Here is a 23,459-nt window from a genome sequence, read left to right as displayed (position 1 = left end):
ATCGCCATCCGGACGTATGGTAACCCTATGTACAAAAAATACATACAATGGCACATCCCTTAAAACAGAACTTTTTATAGGGAACCGGTTGCTAAGAAATGAAAGGCTTTTTTTCTTTTAGTCATCCCTGCCAGGCCCCGCTGAAAAAGTTCGAATTGGGCTCCACACTTCCTAAAGCCGGCCCTGCTGCCTGGCCCCCTCAGCGCTGTGCCGGTAAACAAAGCGCTGGGGGCACTGACCAGCCGCACCCGGCCCGCTCCCTACACGCTACGCTACCGCTACCCGCGTGTCCCCCACCCTCCCAGGCGATCTCCCGCTCCGGGCAGACTCGCTGCCAAGGCCGGGCGCTGGGCTTCCCACGTGCAGCGCGCAGTGACAGCGAGCCGGGCCGGGGCAGGAGCCCTCTGCCCCCCGGCCGCCCGCTGATTGGCCCGGGGCTCGGCCGGGGCCACGCCCAGCTCTACTGCTCTCCGCCCGGGCAGGCGGCCGGGGCAGAGTCGCTGGGCTGCGCCCCAGCTGGTGGCTGCGTGCGCGGATGTGCCCGCGTCCCCTGGGGAGAGGAGCGCGCGTGTCTCACCCTCCTGCCCCGTGGTGAGCCCGGCTGGTGCCCCGCGCCCAACATGCTGAGCAGGGTGCCCGGTAAGTCACAGCCGGGGCGGTCCCTGGCCCCCGCTCCCAGCCGGGCGAGCGGCTCCCGGACGTCCCCGGGGCGGGAGGAGGGGGTCGGTTTGGGGCTTGTGTAATAGGATTGTGTCCAACGTGCCTCCGTGCCTGTGTTGCGGCTTCCCCAGGCTCCTGGCTGCCCGGCTCGGTTTGCCGGCTGGGGTTTCGCAGGTGCCGTCAGCTGAGAGGCGGGAGCGCTCCTGAATAATTCACCTGGCAGCGGCTGGCCCGCAGCCCAGTTCCTCCCCGACCCCGCTTCCCCACCCCACCCGGCTTTGGGCCGGTTCCCCGCCCCACACCGGGGCTGTATTGCTACAGCTTCATGGGCTCGGGTGGCTTTGAAAAGAAACAGGACGTGATATAACCACAAGTGAGATGCCAGCGCCTGAAAAGAGTGTGTGTGTGTGTGTGTGTGTAGTTAAAAATTTAACCGTTTTAGAAAACGGTCTTTTGTCAGGAATTAGGACGTTTTGGAAACTAGCGATTTCAGATTTCTCTGGCACAGGTGGATTTATAGGGACTTTCGCAGCCCACTCATGACTTAGCAGCCGCTTCAAACCTGACATTTTAAATGGGAAGAGGAGTCTGACAGGTTGCACCAGTCTTTATTTTGGCTAGGCTTGACATTGCACCAGAGTTTGATTTGGTCAATAACCGCCAAGGAAAACCACAAGCCATCTGTTTTGGCTTTTTCGGGGGGTGGGGAGAGGGTCTAGTTCTCTTTGATAAGAACTGTATATATTTTTGAAATGTACCATCCCTGTTCCCTCTAACAGAAGCCATTTCCTGAAGCTGAAAGTAGCACATGTTAAGGGCTCACACTTCCTCCCTGAAGTTAGACAGCTAATTGTAAAGAGAGATTACTAGTAGAACCGGGGAAGAAGTGAGGTGCACCGTATGTGCAATAGATAAGAGCTGGATGGGGTGGGGAGGGGAAGTCTGAGGCTGTTTACAGACAGACATGAACATGTTGTTCCTGGTAATGGGTGAAGATGAACTGTCTGAACACTTTTTGGCTATAGAGATGAAAAAACTCTACTGAGGCCAGACTGGGAAGACTGTGTACCAGGCATAAGCCTTGCTATGCACTTAGAATGATGATAGTGGGTGTGTGGTATGTGTACCATAATATGTAATTAATGCTTAACATTCACATAGCATTTCAGAAGTGCTCTACAAACATTAACTAATCAATTCTCACACCATCCCTGTGAACAGCATTTCTTAAAATTCTAACTGTTGTGATTTGCTCATCATAAAACTTTTTATTAACACACATCTCTTCAACTTCATCTGCATTTGTATGTAATACTATATGGAATAGCATAGCTATTAAGAGAGATTATAGATATGCTGCAGTGGTCAGTAGATCAGCCAATAAATGTGAATAGACTCAAAATTGCTAACTGCTCACTGTCTGGCATCTGACTTCATGCACACTGTCCATACTGGATTACAATTGTTACATCTGTTAAGAATGTAAGCCTCTCTTGGAATAGGATATGTATTGAATGAGTGAATGTTTTATCATACTTGTATTTTTAAATTATATTATCTCACTGAATGCTAATATCGCTCTCCTGTATGAACTTTGCAGAGTAAAGAATATTATTGGAAAAGGTTTTAATGCACACAAACACATATGGTTTGTGTTGTCCCCCGATGTACATCTGTCACTTAAATAGGATCTGCTGACTGGCTTTTTTTCCTACTGAAGAAGGTTAACTGCAGTTGCTTGGCTAGATTACTTTTATAGTCAAATCTACCACCTTGATTGGTCTTGGATATAGTGACATTTAATCCTAGTCTGCTCTAAAGATAGATCTTTTATTGCCGAGCTTAGAGCTTTTGAGCCCTGAAATAACTTTTACTTTTTTTTATTTATATTTCCTTATGGACTCTTTTTCTCTTCCTAACTTTTTGTGTGTAGAAGAATGTATGGAAATAAAGTACAAATATTTGATAGCATGCTGACTTTCAGCTAGCTTCTCTTTGTAAACTTACTGAAATAATATGAGAAACGCTTTCTGTGTATGCTTGCTACAACACTCCTCTGTGGTGTTAAGTGTGAATGGCTCTTGGTGCGCATTAACCAGCACAACATCCTTTCCTGCTTACAGATTGGGCCTAATTGGATGTGACAGCCATTTTCATTCAGGGCTTTGAAGTGTGGCTTAATCTACAGTAGTAATTATGTTATTAAACATTACACTTTAGGTATGGGTTGAAAATCTGAGTTTAAAAAAATGCAGGCAGCGAGCGACTGAAAGGGCTCAGAAGACTGATAATGGGATATAGATTCTGTTGCCTGAAAGTCATTGGACTGAATCTGACAGCTGTTGATAAATGAAAGCTAGTGACTTTCTGATATCTGTTTGCTGGCCAGCGTGAAGAGATCTAGATGCTTCAGTCAATTTTAAAATTCTGTTCACAATTGGCATCCTTGCTGTTAATCTCAACCAAGAAAGAATTCGAGCAAAGAAATGGAACTACATTCTTGCATATAGAGATGGTCCCTGCAGATCAGAGTTGAAATATGTTGGCAGGGCTAGGAAATTTTATATAACAGCCTCTGTTTTGTTTCAAGTTGACTTTTTTTTGTTAGACGTGTATTGCAAACTTTTTTTCATCAGAGAAACAGGATGGGCTAGAACAGGGGTTCTCAAACTGGGGGTTGGGACCCCTCAGGGGGTCATGAGGTTATTACATTGGGGGGTCGCAAGCTGTCAGCCTCCACCCCAAACCCCGCTTTGCCTCCAGCATTTATAATGATGTTAAATATATAAAAAAGTGTTTTAAATGTATAAAGGGGGCCGCACTCAGAAGCTTACTGTGTGAAAGGGGTCACCAGTACAAAAGTCTGAGAACTAATGGGCTGGAACATAGTGCAGAGGGATGGGTGTTGGGACACCTGGGTTTTAATGCTACCTCCTCCACAGTCTTGCAGTGGACCTTGGGCAAGATCCTTAACCTCACTGACTCCATTTCCTGATCTGTAAAATGGGCGTTGTGAGACTTGCAACATTTATCTCCCAGGGATGTTAACAATTAATGTTTGTAAAATAACTCGATCTTGGATAAAAGAGGCTATATAAGTATATTTCAATCTAAATAATTTTTAAAGGGATATCACTTTATACCAGGGGTGGGCAAACTTTTTGGGCCAAGGGCCACAACTGGGTGGGGAAATTGTATGCAGGGCCCGGGTAGGGGGTTGGGGTGTGGGAGGGAGTGCAGGGTGTGGGAAGGGATGCGGTGTGCAGGAAGGGTCTCAGGGCAAGGGATTGGGGCAGAGGAGGGGTGCGGACTGCAGGAGGGGGCTCAGGGTAGGGGGTTGGTGTACAGGAGGGGTGCGAGGTGCAGGCAGGGGGCTTAGGGTAGGGAGTTGGGGTGCGGAGTGCAGGCAGGGTTCGGGCTGCCGGGGTGGCAGCAGCACGCACCAGGGCCAGGGCAGGTTCCCTGCATGCCTGACCTGGCCGCATGCCAGGCCGCTCCAGGAAGCACTTGGCCCCTGGTGGATGGGAGGCGGAGGGCTCCGTGTGCGCTGCTTTTGCTATGCCTCCAGGTACCTCCCCCGAAGCTCCCATTGGCCGTGGTTCCCTGTTCCCAGCCAATGGGAGCTGCGGGGGTGGTGCCTGGAGGCAAGGGCAATGCACGGAGCCCTCTGCCTCCCACCCCCCAGGGAGCTGCAGAGAAGTGATGCTGGCCGCTTCTGAGAGCGACGCGGGGTCTGCGGCACCACAGTGGGCAATCCTGCGGGCCGGATCCAAAGCCCTGAGGGGCTAGATCCGGGCTGTAGTTTACCCACCCCTGCTTTATACGCTAGATACACTTTCTTCTTCCTGCATGACAATTCACTGTATTCTAGAAATAAGGGCATTCTTGAGTGGACACTTCAACTAGTTTTTGATAACTTAGAATATTTTTAAAGACTTCTCTCATGCATAATAGAGTTAGTGATCATGTTTATGAACTAAAACAAAGATGCAGGGAATTACTGACCACTTCACTCCTGGCCTAATCGTACTTGAGAAAATCAAGGCCAAATACTTATGTTTTCTCTAATAATTTAAAAGCCTTTGCTTTGGAACTTCGGGATTTCTTTTATAGAACAATTGCTTCCTTGATCCTGTAACTATTTTTTCCTTTGGAGTAAAGCCCAAATTGTATTTATTCTCTTGACCTTGAATCCACTCCCTATTCCCCCAGTCCTCTTCTTTCTCATCTCTTGATCCCATTCTTTGGATAACAAAGTGGTGGTGGTTTCAGGCAGGCATAATGGGGTGACACACAGCTCCTTACAAATGTACAGCGAACAATAATTCCATACGACAGCCAGCGTAAGTGGGTACACTTTATTATGACACATGTACCTTTTTATTTTCGTACTTGAGACTGAAAAGTCTCAATCCTTTTTCTTAGACTTCATAATGTAAACACAGCCTATGATGGCATAGCCTTCTAGAATAGCCGCAGCCTATGCCAACTGGGGTCTTTCTGTTGGTGTAGGAACACTATCTATCTGAAGGATATTAGCTACATTGACTGAAGCACTCTTCCATCATCAAAGCTGCATCTACATTGTTGTTGGCATAACTATGTTGGTCAGTGGTGTGGCCTTTTTCACACTCTGACCAAGGTAGCTATGCCAATACAACTTTTAAGTGTGGATTAAAGGCTCGTCTACACTACAGAGTTAGGTCAGTTTAAATATGTCGCTCAGAGTTGTGAAAAATTTTATGCCTTGTGTAATGGAATTAAGCCAATCTAAGCTCCGGTGTAGATACTGCTATGTCAGTGGAAAAATTCTTCCAGCAACCTAGCTACTGGCTCTTGAGAGGTGGATTTACTACAGCAATGGAAGAACCCATTCCGTCACTCTAGTAACTGTTTACACTACAGCAGCACAGCTGCAACTGTGCTGCCCTAGCATTTGAGTCTGAGCCTTGGCTTTCTCTGTATTATGTGGTGATGTGTTGGCATACCAATCTTAAAACATTTTATGACTAATCTGATTAATTAAACTTACTACATCCCCTTATATATGTTTCTGACACTTTATTCAGATGGACCTTCCAAGTTTGTTGCTGCAAAACATATTTGCTATCCCTTCTGGCTCAGTAATCCACCTTTCCCCAGGTTAACTGATACCTCAAGTTTTGACACCTGAAGGACAGACCTTTTTAGAAATAAGAGTTCCAGACTTTTGATGATCATGCCCTTCCCACAAAGTTGAAAAAATTGTAAAGCAACGAAGTTTATGGCATAGACTAGAGAAATGAGAACCAAATTGAAAACTGGAAAATGCTAAATTCTAATCTAATTTCTGCTAGAGTCTGGCTGTGTGGGCAAGTAACTTGACCTTTGTCTCCCATCTATAAAATGGGGTAATACTTAACAGGTTTGTTAAGTAGATAAGTGTGAGGGTTCATTAACATTTGTACAGTGCTTTGAAAATGTAAAGCTCTGTATGTGCTAAGTATTCTAATTCTTACTGATGCCCTAAGACATGCAGCAATAAGACATGTTCTTGGTACGTGACTGGCTTTGCGTTAAAGTAATTAGAAGTCCAGATTTGCAGGGGACTGTCCTAGAATCATGAACTGTCTTGAGTATAAAACACTGTACTGTCTGATGTTGTTTTTGTTTATTCTCTAGTTCTGCTGCAGAATATTTTTTTTTCATGCCCGGTCTCATGACTGGGCATGTGAACAAGATAATTGTTGGGGTGCGGAGGGTGGTCTGTGTATGTAAGACAGCAGGACAACAGGGTCACTGCTGTGATTCTTTTTGGTCAGTAAATATTGAAATATTTCAGTTCCTGTGGCATAAATCTTGGATCTACCCCACATGTATCACAGTGCTATTATTTCAAAAACAGTAACTTGAAACAAAACCTTAGGGGAAACTCAGATACTGAGAGTTTTCAATTGTAAATTATTGGGAAATACCACACAGCTTCAGAATTTTTTGTGAGCTGCTGGTAATATATACACCTCACTTTGGCTTTTGTGGTCATATCTTGATCTGACTGAAGTCAGTGACAAAACTCTGGTTGATTTCAGTGGAAGCAGGACTCCTTGTAAGAGGAACTGTGTGGTGTGACACCTTAGAAATTAACAAGTTGCAAAACAGAATGTCAGGTCACTTTAAATAGAGGCGTATGTTATTGCAAGACTGTTTGTTTTTTTTCCAGTTAGCAACATGTGTACCTAATTTAAATTTAACAAGTTGTAGAATACAAAACTAACAATGAGACACATTTTTAGAGGCAATGCAAAAAATAATATATATGTTATTGTGTGTGGAACACTGTGTTTCTTCAGACCCGCTTATCCTTTCATCATCTGTTCTCTGTAGATCCCTGGTTTTCTTACTTCTTAATTTGAAAAATATTGTCACTGCTCCTGATCCGAACACTTTGGCTACCAGTTGATCTCCATCTTTAAATGTGTGGTTTGCAGCTCTTTAAGACTGTCTGTGGAGGTATTTACACTAGAGACTGACTCTTTCACCAGCAGTGTTAGTAATTCTTAGTATTTCAGTGTATTGCATTGCTTCCAGAAAACACAGACGTTCATTTCTAAACTAAGGCTGCTAGCTGAGCTGTCAACTGATTAAAAGATTTGAGATAGGTCTATTACTTTTCAGATTAATTGTGCATTTGCACAGTTAATGCTGCATAGTGACGCATTCTAGAGTTGGAGTTTGCTCACTTTATTTTTGACATGGAAGAGTTGAGTAATACTAACTCTTTTGTCTCCAGACCATTAAATTTAGCCTTGCAAGTAAGTAGAATTTTACTCCGCTTCCCCCAAAACTGGAGTTTAGTCACATTGGGGCTTGTCTTTTGCTTACTTCCTTAAAAGGAAGGAAACTCTATTTAAGGCAACACATGGAGATTCTTACAGCGTATTTATCTTTTTACCTAGTAGTATCTACGCTTTTTGAGGCAGGGAACCATTTTGTTTTGTGCTGTTATGCTTAGGGTGACCAGATATCCCAATTTTTATAGGGACAGTCCCGATTTTTGGGTCTTTTTCTTATATAGGCTCCTAGAGTTGTGAGTTCAGTCCTTGAGGGGGCCATTTAGGGAACTGGGGTAAAAAACTGTCTGGGGGTTGGTCCTGCTTTGAGCAGGGAGTTGGACTAGATGACCTCCTGAGGTCCCTTCCAACCCTGATACTCTATTACCCCCTACCCCTGTCCCGACTTTTCACATTTGCTTTCTGGTCACCCTAACCATTCCTAACACGGGGTGGTGGTGGTGGGGAACTAAATGAGAGATGTATTGTGCTAGCACATAGAAATTATTATTAATCAATAGTAGTAGGAGTCTCTGCTGCATACAAGTCCATTTCTTTGCTCTGTTACACTGATAAAGAGAGTAGAATTTCCTCTCCTCGCACCTCTGTAGCCAGTGCTCAAATTATGGGGAAAGAAGTATGGGAGTTGAGAATGTCAAGTGGTTTGCTTTAATTTAAACAGTAGTAAGAAGTCAGGGTTCCGTAAGACAGGTAGACCCTAAAAGTAGTAAGGGGGCTTGGCCCTCCCCAGAGCCCCCTGTAATTTGAGCACTGTCTATACCCCCTTTTTCTTTCCTCTTGTATGTTGCAAAATTGAGACTATGAAGGGGAAATAATTCTATTAAAATTGACACAGGCCAGCCAGCGTCATTCAGTCACTGTACAGTATGGTGAATCTGATTCCAAATACTTTATGTACACGGGGCCTAATTCCTTCAGCAAAAGTCCCATGGGGTTTCGTGTCATGAATACAGGGTCAGGCTCATGTTTTCTCTTTTTTCCCGCTGCCTCCCGCATCCTATTTCCACCCACATAAATTTAGAAAATACACCAGTAATTTTCTTCTTGGCTGCATGCTATCAAGTTAATATTAAACTGAAATTTTGAAATGACTGGTCTGGCATTGCAAATATGTGATTATGGAGTTTGTTAGTGTTTTTAAAAAGCAAGTTCTTTGGATCTTAGTCCGGGATAAACCCTTCTCAGACTTTTTAAGCTTGCAGATTATTGACTGGATGTGCTGTTGCAACACCCAAAGAGCTGTTCCAGTTTACTCCTCTGTGTAGGAGTGCCATAAATGAGCAGTAAATTAGAATGTATGAAAATTATGTAAATTTTTCAGTGTGGGTTTACGCAGTGTTGTTTTAGCTGTGTGGGTCCCAGAATATTAGACACACAAGGTTGGTGAAATAATCTTTTATTGGACTAGCTTCCGTTTTTGAGAGAAACAAGCTTTTGAGCTTATGCAGAACTGTTCTTCATGTTCTCAGTGACCCATTTAAAACTGTTTTATTGTGCGCGTTCCAAATATTTCTTCTTAAAAAATTAAGCCACATAATGTGCAATAATTGGCCCCCAAAGTGCTGTCTTTAAAAGGCTGAATGCACCTTCAATTACTCTACTGTACAGTATACACCGTATATATTTTGTAGTTTTCACACCCAGAATGGTCATTTGGAAGGCTTTTTTAAAAATCTGTGTGTTAAGATTCAGAGAATAGTTCCTAATATAAGCCTTTGAAATAGGTGTTGGGATGTGGGGGGGAAGAAGATTGTTAATGCAGAGACTGAGGAAGACTCTTTCTCTTTGGGGAGACCTATGTTTGGCAGGTAATGGCATTTTCATTTATATACTATTGGCTGGGAACATATCACAATAACTGTCCTGATTACTGGCTGAGGTGAGTCCATCTGTTAGTGTTGTTAGGGAGGTATGTTACCTCTAACACCTCCCACACAAATGGAGCAGCACAGTGGGCTAGGGAGAGGTAAATGGGAGACTGTGGAAGCATAGAGATATTAAAAAGCAGGGAAGAAACTGCAAAACAATAATTCTTACTGACCTCAAATCGTCAAACTCTGATACAGGGGATGCTGCTATATTATGTCCATGTGAAATGCAGCCTCAGCATTAAAAACAGGACATTTTGTCCCCATTTTACCTAGTCTATCTTTCTAATTTTTGTGTATTCCAACAACTTTGCTATATTTTTCCAGCTGAACAAATCTTTTCAGTTATTGTACAACCAAACTCATTGAGAGAGGTTCAAAGTTCTGAGTGTCCTTTGGCTTCGCTGGTAGCTGAGGGTATCAGCCCCCATGTGCGGACTCATGTGTCCTATTTGGGTGCTGTCCAGCTGTTTCTTGTGTATTTTCTGCGTGTGGTGCCATTCTGAAGAGAACAGGGTAAGATTCAGGGTCTAGGCAATGGGAAGTACAAGGATTTGGCCCAATGGCATGAATTAGAGCAGAGGTTCTCAAACTGTAGTCTGTGGTCTCTGAGAGTTCCCTCTAAGGTGCACGCAGGCGTGGCTCCACTAATTAGGTGCCTGGACCCTGGAGGAGTCTCACATGTAAAGTGAGGTGGTGGCCTTGCGGGGAATAGGAGGTAGGTGGGAGGGTCAGTGGGGTGAGAAGAGGGGGTGGGGGGAATTTGGGATGTGCAGGGCTGCGGTAGACAGAGAGAGAGCGCCCAACTTTCCCCGGCTCAAGGGCTGCGGCTGTCAGGGAGAGATGACCCTCCTTCCCAGCCTCAGCTCGGGGGCTGCTGCGGCGGGGGAGAGAGGGCACATCTGTCGCATTAGAAAAGTAAGACTACTGATATTAAAATTTGAGTTATGTGCTTTTATTTGTAGAACAAAAAAGTTTATTACGTTTATATACACACACACACACAGCTCTTTTATCCAAAGCGCTTTATAATAGTTAGGAAAGATGTTTACAACATTTGGAAAGATAATTAAGTGGTCTGCCGAGACTCTCCCCAATTTTTCAAGTGGTCCACGAAAAAAAAGTTTGAGAACCACTGACATAGAGGGCCAGATTCTCAGCTATGTAAATTGTCATAGCTCTCCTAATGTCAGTGAATCTTTGGTAATTTGCACTTGCTGAGGATCTGGCCCAGAATGTATGTTTGTCTTTACACTGCTGCTTTTCCCACTGGTGGTCATTCTTAAGAGATGGAGTGCTGTACAGACATATCAGCTAGAATATTCTTGCTTCTCTCTTCAAAGCTCCTGCAGTGGCAGTATTCTGTAGCTGAGACAGGAAGTCTTCTGCTTTCTAGCCTGCTTCCCATCCAAACTGAACAGGGGAGAGCCAAAATTGAGATTCAAACTTGGATACTACATCGGGGGACGGAAGGGGGGTCTTTGTTTAGAAGCATGTTATGGGGTTCTGCTCCAGGATTCTAGTTTTCTCTACATGCCAGTAACACCTGTTGATTTCATCTTTTCTTTTCTTTCCTTTTTTCTTTTCTTTCACCAACAGTCATTATTGTAGCATTGCTAAAAAATTCTTGCGTGCAAGTAGGGAGTGGAATATTTGAAGTCTAGATCCATTTTGAGGGTTTGAAAGGATTTTCACACCCCGTGTGATGCACACCCTCCAGTGTAAAAGCTGGTTTGCATTTCTATATACACAATTTTATAAATAACCAGCTGTCACTTCTACATACAGTATTTGTGTTTAGAACATTAGTGTGGTTGAATAGGTATCAGAAATGTGCACATGTTTAAGGACTGGAAACAAGTTCCACAGATGTGAACTATTGGTGCATGATTGAAAATTGAATGGAACTCCCCTAACTGAATACCTGTTGGTATAAGTAGTCTTTGAGATATTGTCTTTGTGCCAGATCCAGTAAAGGAGTACAGTGGAGTCTTAAGTGATTGTTTTTCAGTTTAATTGAATTAATAAATAAATGTCTCAAGGTGTACCAACTAAAACATTAGAAGAGCACAAGTTCTGTGTGCTGAACTAAAACATGTTGTTTTTAATAGTAAACCTGTTAAAGTGAATACGTAAACATGTAGTGCATTATTTTAATGGATTTTTCAAACAGAAAATGAAGACTACATATGGGGTTGGACAGTTTGACATACTTTCCATTAAAAGTGCTCTGAAAGTGGGGGTTGTTTTAAATTTCTTGTCAGCATTCTTGGCATGCTCATAGACTCATAGACTTTAAGGTCAGAAGGGACCATTATGATCATCTGGTCTGACCCCCTGCATGCTGCAGGCCATAAAACCGTCCCTACCCCTTCCCTGGACTCTGCTGCTGAAGTCCCCAATCCTGTTTTAGGTGACTTCAATTGGCAGAAACCCTTTTGCTAGAGATCCCTGCCCCATGCTGCGGAGGAAGGCGAAAAACCTCCAGAGGCTCAGCCAATCTGCCCTGGAGGAAAATTCCTTCCCGACCCCAAATATGGCGATCAGTAAGACCCCGAGCATATAGGCAAGAGTCACCAGCCTGACCCCTGTCAGCCATTATACAATTTACCTACCATTTCTTGGGTTTCCTTGACTACTATGTTTTACCATTAAACCATTCCCTCCATAAATTTATCTAACTTAATCTTAAAACCAGACAGGACCGTCGCCCCCACCGTTTCCCTCGGAAGGCCGTTCCAATATTTCACCCCTCTGACGGTCAGAAACCTTCGTCTAATTTCAAGCCTGAACCTCCCCACGGCCAGTTTATATCCATTCGTTCTCGTATCCACATTAGTACTAAGCTGGAATAATTCTTCTCCCTCCCTCGTATTAATCCCTCTAATATAGTTAAAGATAGCAATCATATCCCCCCTCAGCCTTCGCTTTGTCAGACTAAACAACCCAAGCTCCTCTAGTCTCTTTTCATACGACAGGTTTTCCATTCCTCTGATCATCCTAGTGGCCCTTCTCTGCACCCGTTCCAGTTTAAGTTCATCTTTTTTAAACATGGGAGACCAGAACTGCACACAGTACTCCAAATGAGGTCTCACCAGTGCCTTGTACAGCGGAAGCAGGACCTCCTTATCCCTACTAGATATACCTCGCCTAATGCATCCCAAGACAGCATTGGCTTTTTTCACCGCCACGTCGCATTGTCGACTCATAGTCATTATGTGATGCTACCTTGCCATATGGGCTCACGATGTGCCATGACGTATAACTACATACTAATGGTAACTTGATGCAACATGCCAAACATTTAATAAGACACTGTGTTGTGGCTTTGGTACCTGGTATAAATTTGGGAGCAGGTATTTGAGCTGAAATTTTAAGCAGAAACCTGTTATAATGTCTGAGTAACTTAATACTCCCTTTACTTAGTTGTACTGTGGGCTGCTGTGTGTGGTGTGAATGACAACCAAGGTTGCAGGTCAAGCCTATGTCGTTTTGTATTTTGAGCCTTGAGCCTTAGATATTTGGATAGGAAACTAGGTTAATGTGCAATAGGCTTACCCATATTATGCATGTTAATAGATAGTGCCTTCATTATATGCTCTGTGCATTAATTTTAACTGTAAGTTAGTTAGATAAATATGATACCGAGGACCAGCTAGAACAAGTTAAGCGATTGGTGCTTTGGAAGCAGCTGACAATTCCTCTCCTGCCCCAAGAGATGGGCTTGGGGGATATAGACCTGGGGTAGAACAGCATACGTGGCCTGGGCTACCCTTCAAAAAGAGCTGGGGCTGTAATGACGGTTCTGCAGCCCTTGCTGCATTAGGGAAACCATTCCTTGTGGTGGGAGCTGTCATGGGGAATATCCAGGAACAGAGCAAAAAAAGTACTGGCTATTCCCTGGGAGAGCAAATTTCCCCTTGTGGTCATCCCCATGTCCTGGTAGAATGATGGGGAGTGAAACACCAGAATGTGGATCCTGCATGTATTTCCATGGGAGGGGATGATCCCCAAAAAGCTTGATCTACACTTGCTTGGGCAAAAGTTGTACCACTAAGATCCGTGAGAGGAGTTTTTACTTCTTTTGACTGAAAAAGTAGTACAGGATTTGTAGGCGAAAAGATGTGTTTATAGAAAACAGTCTCCATCCCCGTAATATCTCAAATATATGAAATGTATTTTTTCTAAAAATCCAGCAGTCAATAATTTCTGAAGGCTTCCCTTCACTTTGAATTTAAACACATGGCACTATGCATTCATAAAGCCAACTATTTGTTAGCTAGTGTTTGACTTAATGAACGCATTGATTTCCACCACCACCCATCGTTATTTGTTTTTAATTTGAGTAGCAACTGATTAATGTATTTACTTAAAGGAACAGCTTCAGGTGGGGTAGTTGGAGAGAATTTACATCTCCCATTTAGAGAGCACTCATCATGCATTAATATTGAATAAAAAGAACTACATATCTATTTTAGATAAGTGGAGACTCTTTGTGTGTGTTGTAACACACTTTCACAAAGCTAGGTTCAAGGTGCAACTTGACATTAACTAAAATATGCGACCCAAGCCCTGTGTTTAATAGACTATTTATTGAGTCCACTTTTTCCAGTGGAATATTTTAATGTACAAATGGACAAAACAGGCAATTCCACAACACAATGTCAACATGAAACACATTTCCATTTTCAATTTTCTTTCATCCATTCAAGCAAAGTTCTGTCTTGTGACATACTAGGTAAACTTCTCGAAGAAGCCTAACTCAAAGAGATTTCCAGTGGGGGATATAGGCCCCTAAATCAATTTGGAGCTTTTGAAATTTTTAATCTATATATGCCTGACTGTTAAGCAACTGTACAAGTATTTTTAAGAATCTCCTTGTTTAGTTCATGAAACACTATTGCCTCCTAAGGTAAACAAAGACACTGCCTGCTATTATGTGCATCTGCAGCTGGCATCTAAGATTTCATTCAGATGCACATACTAGTATAGTTACTAAAACTACTCTGATGAAGAGGCCACAAGCTTTTTTTTTTTTTTTTTTTTTTTTTTTTTAAAAGTGTAGTATACAAACCATGCTAAAACTTCAGAAGAAGATCTGACTGATCAGCTGCACTGCAGCCAGTGCACTATCCTCCTTCCCTTGAACTTTATTACGCACATATGTAAGAGAGTGAAAAATATTGCTACTCTTGGAGAAAATAAAAACTTTCTGGATAATAAGTTTTTACCTTCACTGTTTCATTTTTCTGGTCTTTCTCCCAGATATCAACTGACCTGTCAGTTTTGATCAGTACTTTAGACTAGACCTGTGGCATACAATAGCTGACCTTTTTTTTTCAAATTGTCTTTTTGAGATGACAACACAGGATAGTTCATGAAAGCCTTCATTACAATTTAGTTTTTAATTACACTGTTTCTCTAATGAGCAAATTATACCTCTTGTCACATGCTAAGAAACAGCCCATGCTTTGAATCCAACTTTCGTCCTTCCCACATGGACATGGCCTGTTGTCTGATATTTTGTTGTGAAACTGTCAGTTTATCCTGCAATAATGTCATCCAGAATGGATTTCAATGGAGGGGAAGGAAAGATGTGTTTTTTTTTTTACTTCTGATGATTCCATTAGGATTCTAAGAAGGAGCATTTTCAAAACTCTCCAGAAGGGGGAGCTTTCCTGTCTTCTACCTAATTCAAGGAGTTTACTGATATTTTAATGACTGGCACTGAAACAATGAGTTTTCGATAGAAACTAACATTGACAATGTAAACACACACTTTTCTCTACTGGATTTGATTAAGCAAGTAAAGGCAAAGTTTTAAAAAGTGACTGGTGTTCTGTGAAGGGCCTTTCAGATAAAGACCAATTGACAAAGGAAGCAGACCTACATTCACCTTTCCTTTTGGGAGATCTACATTTTTCATGAAAAATATCAGAAGCCAGGAATCTATATTGAATAAAATACACACAAATCTTTTTTTCTTGAACAAACACTTCATAGACTAAGGCCAGAAGGGACCATTATGATAATCTAGTCTGACCTCTTCTATATCACAGTCCATAGAACTTTCACAAAATAATTCCTAGTCCATACCTTTTAGGAAAATCATCCAATCTTGATTTTAAAAGTTGTCAGTGATGGAGAATCACCATAACCCTTGGTAAACTATTCCAGTGGTTAATTAAGACCCCTGTTAAAAATTACACCTTATTTCCAATTTGAATTGGTCTAACTTCAACTTCCAGACATTGGCTCGTATTCTTCTTTTCTCTGCTAGATTGAAGAATCCACGTAGTACTTATAGGCTGATCAAGTCACTCCTTAACTTTCTCTTTAAGGATATGTCTACACTACAGGATTAATCCGAATTTACAGAATTCGAATTTTGGAAACATTGTATAAAGTCGAATATATGCGGCCACACTAAGCACATTAATTCGGTGGTGTGCGTCCATGTACCGGGGCTAGCGTCGATTTCCGGAGGGTTGCACTGTGGGTAGTTATCCCATAGTTCCCGTAGTCTCCCCTGCCCATTGGAATTCTGGGTTGAGATCCCAGTGCCTGATGGGGCAAAAAACATTGTCACAGGTTGTTCTGGGTACAGCCTCAGCCCTCCCTCCATGAAAGCAACGGCAGACAACTGTTTTGCGCCTTTTTTCCTGGGTGAACGCAGCAGACGCCATACCACGGCAAGCATGGAGCCCGCTCAGCTCAAGACAGCAGTCATGAACACTGTAAACACCTCTCGCATTATCGTGCAGTTTATGCTGAACCCGGACCAGAAAAACAAGGCAAGGAGGAGGCGGCGACGGTGGCGCGGCGACGAGAGTGATGAGGACATGGACATGGACACAGACTTCTCTCAAACTGTGGGTCCCAGTGCTTTGGAGATCATGTTGTTGATGGGGCAGGTTCTATCCATGGAACGCCAATTCTGGGCCTGGGAAACAAGCACAGACTGGTGGGACTGCATAGTGTTGCGGGTGTGGGACGATTCCCAGTGGCTGCGAAACTTTTGCATGCGTAAGAGCACTTTCGTGGAACTTTTGTGACTTGCTTTCCCCTGCCCTGAAGCGCCAGAATACCAGGATGAGAGCAGCCCTCACAGTTGAGAAGCGAGTGGCGATAGCCCTGTGGAAGCTTGCAACGCCAGACAGCTACCGGTCAGTCAGGAATCAATTTTGAGTGGGCAAATCTACTGTGGGGGCTGCTGTCATGCAAGTAGCCAAAGCAATCATTGAGCTGCTGCTACGAAAGGTAGTGACTCTGGGAAATGTGCAGGCCATAGTGGATGGCTTTGCTGTAATGGGATTCCCTAACTGTGGTGGGGCAATAGATGGCACCCATATACCTATCTTGGCACCGGAGCACCAGGGTACATAAACCCAGTACATAAACCGCAAGGGGTACTTTTCAATGGTGCTGCAAGCACTGGTGGATCACAGGGGACGTTTCACCAACATCAACGTGGGCTGGCCGGGAAGGGTTCATGATGCTTGCGTCTTCAGGAACACTACTCTGTTTAAATGGCTGCAGCAAGGGACTTACTTTCCGGACCAGAAAATAACCGTTGGGGATGTTGAAATGCTTGGGGACCCAGCCTACCCTTAATGCCATGGCTCATGAAGCCATACACAGGCAGCCTGGACAGGAGTCAGGACCTGTTCAACTACAGGCTGAGCAAGTGCAGAATGGTGGTGGAATGTGCATTTGGCCGTTTAAAAGGTCGCTGGCACACTTTACTAACTCGCTGAGATTTCAGCCAAACCAATATCCCCATTGTTATTGCTGCTTGCTGTGTGCTCCACAATCTCTGCGAGAGTAAGGGGGAGACCTTTATGGCGGGGTGGGAGGCTGAGGCAAATTGCCTGGCTGTTGATTACGCGCAGCCAGACACCAGGGTGATTTGAAGAGCACACCAGGAAGCGTGGCACGTCAGAGAAGCTTTGAAAACCAGTTTCGTGACTGGCCAGGCTACCGTGTGAAAGTTCTGTTTGTTTCTCCTTGATGAAAACCCACCCCCTTGATTGACTCGTTCTCTGTAAGCAACCCACCCTCCCCCTTCGATCACAGCTTGCTTTCAAAGGAAATAGTCACTATCATTTAAAAATCATGTATTCTTTCTTAATTGATTATAAAAAAAAGGAAGAGAACTGACAAGGTAGCCCAGGTGGGATTTGGGAGGAAGATTGGAGGGAAGGAAAAGGCCACTAAAAAAAGTTAAAATAATGATAGCCTTTTGTTTGGGCTGTCCACTGGGGTGGAATGGGAGGGTGCATGGAGCCTCCTCCTGCTCCCCTCCCCCCCCCCCGCGTTCTTACACGTCTGGGTGAGGAGGCTATGGAACATGGTGAGGGGGAGGGTGGTTATACAGGGGCTGCAGCGGCAGTCTGTGATCCTGCTGCCATTCCTGAAGCTCCACTAGATGCCGGAGCATGTCTGTTTGCTCACGCAGCAGCTACAGCGTTGCATCCTGCCTCCTCTGATCTTCCTGCCTCCACCTCTCATCTCGAGCATCTCTCCTCTCCTCACGTTGGTCCCTCATGTCCTCATGTTGGTCCCTCCTGTCCTCACGTTCACTGGCATCTTTCCTATACTTTGAAACCGTGTCCTTCCACTCATTCAGATGAGCTCTTTCATTGCGGGTGGATTCCATGATTTCCGCGAACATCTCATCTCGTGTCCTCTTTTTCCGACACCTTATCTGAGATAGCCTTCCGGACGGAGGAGGGAGGCTTTAAAAATTTGCAGCTGCTGGAAGGCGGGGAAAAAAGGAGAGAATTTTTTAAAAAGATACATTTTACAGAACAATGCTTATATTCTTTCACGGTGAACAACACTATTCACATTACATAGCGCATGTGACTTCTGTGCAAGGTCGCATTTTGCCTCTTAATATTGAGTGCCTGTGGCTTTGCTGCTGGAGATCACAGACGCAGGTCCGGGCAACAGAATTCGTCTTGCATGCAGCCATGGTAAGCCATTGTCTTTCGGCTTCTGCGCCCTCCTTTCCCACATACCAAGCAAAGCTCGTTGAGTGCTGCGCTTTTCCTGTTAACCTTCACCAGCAGAAAACAAACTAAGCCCCCCCCCCCCACCCCAAGCCCTGGGATGATTGCTTTATCCCTTCCCCCACCGCGTGGCTGGTATCAGGGAAGATCCCTTCTAGCCACACGTGAAAAGCTCAATGCCAATCTTCCCTCCTTCTCCCCCCTCCCCCCCACGCTTGGCTTACTACAGGGAAGGATTTCTTTTCAGCCACAGGCAAACAGCCCAGTAGGAACGGCCACCTCTGTCCTCTTAATTAAATTCCCGTATTTCAACCAGGTTACCATGAGCGATATCACTCTCCTGAGGATTACACAGCGAGATAAAGAACGGATGTTGCTTGAATGCCAGCAAACACTGGGACCATGCGCTGCCAGGCTTTGTCATGCAATGATACCAGATTACTTGCTACTAGCATGGCGTGATCAAGTGTCCTGCCATGGAGGACAGAATAAGGCTGCACTGCCCAGAAACCTTCTGCAAAGGCTTTTGGAGTATCTCCAGGAGAACTTCATGGAGATGTCCCTGGAGGATTTCCGCTCCATCCCCAGACACGTTAACAGACTTTTCCAGTAGCTGTACTGGCCGCGAATGCATCCCAAGTTCTCAGGGCAAATTAATCATTAAAAAACGCTTGCTTTTAAACTGTGTTTTATATTTTAAAAGGTAAACTCACCTGAGGTCCATCCCATGGGGTCATGGTCTTGGGTAGAGGCTTGGGAGGGTACTTCAGTCAGGCTGAGAAAAAGATCCTAGCTGTTGGGGAGAACGGAGTGCTGTGCTCTCCGCAAGCTCGTCGTCGCGTCCTCTTCCCCATCTGCAGAATCCTCAGGTGTGGCTGATGAGATTACCCCCACCTCGGAATTCACGGTCAAAGGTAGGGTAGTGGTGGCGGCCCCCCCCTAGAATTGCATGCAGCTCAGCGTAGAAGCGGCATGTCTGCGGCTCTGACCTGGAACGACCATTTGTCTCCTTTGTTTTCTGATAGGCTTGTCTGAGCTCCTTGACTTTCACGCGGCACTGCTCTGAGTCCCTATTGTGGCCTCTCTCCATCATGCCCTTGGAGATTTTTTCAAAAGTTTTGGCATTTCGTCTTTTCGAACGAAGTTCTGCTAGCACTGAATCCTCTCCCCATATAGCGATCAGATCCAGTACCTCCCGTACGGTCCAAGCTGGTGCTCTTTTTCGCTTATCGGCCTGCATGGTTACCTGTGCTGATGAGCTCTCTGTGGTCACCTGTGCTCTCCTGTGCTGGGCAAACAGGAAATGAAATTCAAATGTTTGCGGGGCTTTTCCTGTCTACCTGGCCAGTGCATCTGAGTTTAGACCGCTGTCCAGAGCGGTCACAATGGTGCACTGTGGGATAGCTCCCAGAGGCCAATACCGTCGAATTGCGGCCACACTAACCCTAATTCAAAATGACAATATCGATTTCGGCGCTACTCTGCTCGTCGGGGAGGAGTACAGAAATCGATTTTAAGAGCCCTTTATTTCGAAAGAAATGGCTTCGTTGTGTGGACGGGTGCAGGGTTAATTCGATTTAACGCTGCTAAATTCGAATTAAACTCATAGTGTAGACCAGGCCTAAGTTAAATAGACTCAAAGAGATCAATCACTTTAAGGCATGTTTTCTAATTTTTTAGTCATTTTTGTGATTCTTCTGACCCTCTACAATTTATAATCTTCTTGAATTTTGGGCACCAGAACTGGACACAGTATTCCAGCAGCAGTTGGACCAATGCCAAATACAGAGTTCAAATAACCTCTTTACTCCTACCTGAGATTCTCCTTTTGATGCATTCCAGGATTGCATTAACTCTTTTGGCCACAGCGTTGCACTGGGAGCCCATCGTAGTCTGATTATCCACCGGGACCCCCAAATCTTTTTCAGAATAGAGTCCCCATCCTGTAAATATGGCCTACATTCTTTGTTCCTAGATGTATGCATTTGCATTTAGCCATATTAAAATGCATATTGTTTGCTCACGCTCAACTTACCAAGCAATTCAGACCTGTCCTTGTCATTATTTGCCACTCCCCCAATTTTTGTGTCCTCTGGCCTGTTCAAAGTAGCACACTAATTCTACAGGGCAACGCTAGAAGAGATTATAGTGGCAACTTGTGACTGAAGCTTAGAATCTGATTTCTTTCCCCCACTCTCCCCACGTTTTTAGACTTGGCTTTTTCTGTTTATTACAAATTGAAAAGAACAAACTCATTATTTGTATGTTATGCCATTATGTAAATCTTAGAAAAGTAGAAATAAATCCCTTTCCATGATGTGGTTATTAACCGCTTACTGTGTCTAGTCGCCTTAATCCAATAGAACACTTTCATTGTTGAACCAGTTTGTTTTTTCAGTGTACTGTAAGGGCACTTATCAAAGGCAGCTTACTGCTACAAAATAAAAACTAACTGCCAAATATTAAAGAGATCAAATTATGATGTCTAGCCTGATAATAAATTCTAGGTGCTGGGGAAGAGCCAAGATTTCTCTGACAAACCACCTCATCTACAAAAGGGATCATATCCCATCTAATACATATGGTTGGAGAGGGGGAAATGGAAGATGCAGAAATGAGTGAGGGAGCGAAATATGATCCCAATTAGGTTAAAAGAAAAAATGGGACTTGTAGCATATCCTAAAGGCAGCCAGCAAGGGCTCTGATGAACCTTCTTTTAGAAGAGTTTTTAATCATTTAATATCCTCAACTAAAATTTATATTTATATTCAGCTGAGGCCTGGTCCCCACTAAGCCCCCACTTCGGACTAAGGTACGCGAATTCAGCCACGTTAATAACGTAGCTGAATTTGAAGTACCTTAGTCCAAACTTACCGCGGGTCCAGACGCGGCAGGAAGGCTCCCCCGTCGATGCCGCATACTCCTCTCGGCGAGCTGGAGTACCGGCGTCGACGGCGAGCACTTCTGGGATCGATTTATCGCGTCTGGTTAAGACGCGATAAATCGATCCCAGAACATTGATTGCCTGCCGCCGGACCCTCCGGTAAGTGAAGACGTACCCTGAGTACTGATCTGAACATTGGGCCCAAAAGCAAACTCACCCTGGTCAGCCGTGACAGTTAATCAGGATCATTGATGGAGAAACTATTGCTCAAATACTTGGGAAGCTATTTTTATCAAGGGTTTGGTATATCCGTTCAAAGGCTTGGAATTGTGTCCTTTTTCATATCTGCTAGTATAGTCACCAAGGGCAGGTTTACATATTCCCTCTGTTATACCCTCTGGAGCAAATAAACATGTGAATTCTGCAAGCATCACAACTTCTGGCTCCATTTTGCGGGCACACAATTGAGGAGTGCGCTACAGAAATTTTGCCACTTACAAACTCTCTCTGTGTTAGTGCACTATTTTATTTATTTATTCTTGCTTACAAATTTTATGGCTTTTAAAAATAAGCAAACAATATTGTGCAATAATTATAATTACATTGTTATTGCATGGCATCACTAGTAGGCAGAGTTAAGGCGCCCAGACTGCTTTTACTGAATGTTTCTATACATGAACATGTTTAAATTTCTTTTAAGTAGTATCCTTAGCTCCAAACTTTCTGGGTTTGTAATACTTGTTTTGATTTTTGCCCTGAATTATTGATACGTACTCAGCCTTAATGCCAATTTAATATAGGCTTTTCTGGGAATTTATGCATATTTTGACATTGGCATCCTACAAATCAAGTTTTCCCAGCCAGATATTTTGCTTTAAATCAAATCAACTGTGTGCTAAAGCAAATGTTAGGTATAAAAGACAGTGGAAAAAGTAGCATCTCCTTTAAAAGTTGTTTACATACCACCTTGTTATATGTCTACTTCAGGAATGCAGGCAGGGCTAGTGTGGGTGTACCTTCATAAACTCGGGGAAATAAGAGCTAAAGTTGTTCAAAAATAAGGGGAAAAAGAATTTGCTAACAAACAGACCCATGATTTATTTTCTATTAAGATCTGAAGATAACATCTTGTAAGTTTCCTTTAAAGACATTTTGTTCGCTCTGTTGGATAATTGGAAACAAGTGCTTGTGATTTTTTGCATAAGAGAGCTTAAGACAGTTATTGAAAAATCTTGGAAATTGTATTTTTCTTGTTGGCTTTAATATTTAATATTGTTAGCACAGCAAATTTAACAGATCTTAACAGACTCTTACAATCAGGGTTTAGAATGTGTATTAGCAAGAGTCAGTAATAGTTCTGTCTGCATTTTGGAATGTTTTTCTTATGCGATCTTCCACGCTGTAGAAGATGCATGGGGACTTGATTAAATCTGACTGTCTATCAACTTGCCTCATGAAAGCATTTTGTTATAGTTTAGCTCTTTAACTTCCAGAGAAATGTTAGGGTGAAGCAGACTTCGGTTGTGTCATATTTCATCATAACTTTTTTTAGAGACTTTTTTTTTTTATTTTTTATTTTGTGTCTCAGCTTTCCATTGATTGGTGGGGAGGGGACATAGGCTCCATCAAGTTCCCCAACTGTTTGATGCAGGTGGGTGACATTTCTCTCCTCTCAGCTTACAAAGGAAGCCCTCATCAAAAATTGTGGTGCAGTTCACTGCCTGAAAACTCCCTAGCAGTCTTTTGACTGGCCCCCCTCCGTGCCCCGCAGTGGCATTTTCTGGCTAGGAGTCAGTGGTGGGTTGACATGAAATGGGACCTGGATGCAACTGAACCAAAGACACACTCCCCCCATAAAAGAAAAAAAGGGGGGGGGGGGAAGAAATCACAGCCTCCCCATTTCCTGTATGCTTGAGACTCCCATGCATTTCTATCTGATTCAGATAAACTTTCAAGTCTGACTGACTGTAGGAAAATGAATTGATTAGTGACTATATAAACACTATAACAATGTTCATTTTAAGGTTTTATTTTCAAAAATTCTGGACAAATCTAGTATATTGCACACAGCCACCATGAGGCACAACATACAAAGTCTGAGAAGTGAAGTTCAGAGCCATGAAAGAGTTCTCCTTGGATTTATCCTATTCCAGTTTCCTTTCCCTGGAAAGGCCATTATAAACTCTTGCGTGTTGACAGGTTT

At 43.6% G+C, this 23,459-nt stretch overlaps 1 protein-coding gene across 1 annotated transcript in view; it reads left to right on the top strand.

Moving 5' to 3' along the window:
* The first annotated feature begins 498 nt into the window (after positions 1 to 498).
* LOC117876498 (F-actin-monooxygenase MICAL2-like) overlaps positions 499 to 23,459 on the top strand; it is a 189,250-nt gene continuing 166,289 nt past the window's right edge. The window contains exon 1 of the mRNA XM_034768763.1: positions 499 to 639. The gene's annotated coding sequence lies outside the window, so the exon portion shown is untranslated. The remainder of the gene's footprint in view (positions 640 to 23,459) is intronic.

This window comes from Trachemys scripta, chromosome 4, assembly GCF_013100865.1.
Source record: "Trachemys scripta elegans isolate TJP31775 chromosome 4, CAS_Tse_1.0, whole genome shotgun sequence".
In the NCBI taxonomy this organism is placed as follows: Eukaryota; Metazoa; Chordata; order Testudines; family Emydidae; genus Trachemys; species Trachemys scripta.
Note: the sequence above shows the minus strand (reverse complement) of the source record. Positions and strands in the feature narration are given on the sequence as shown.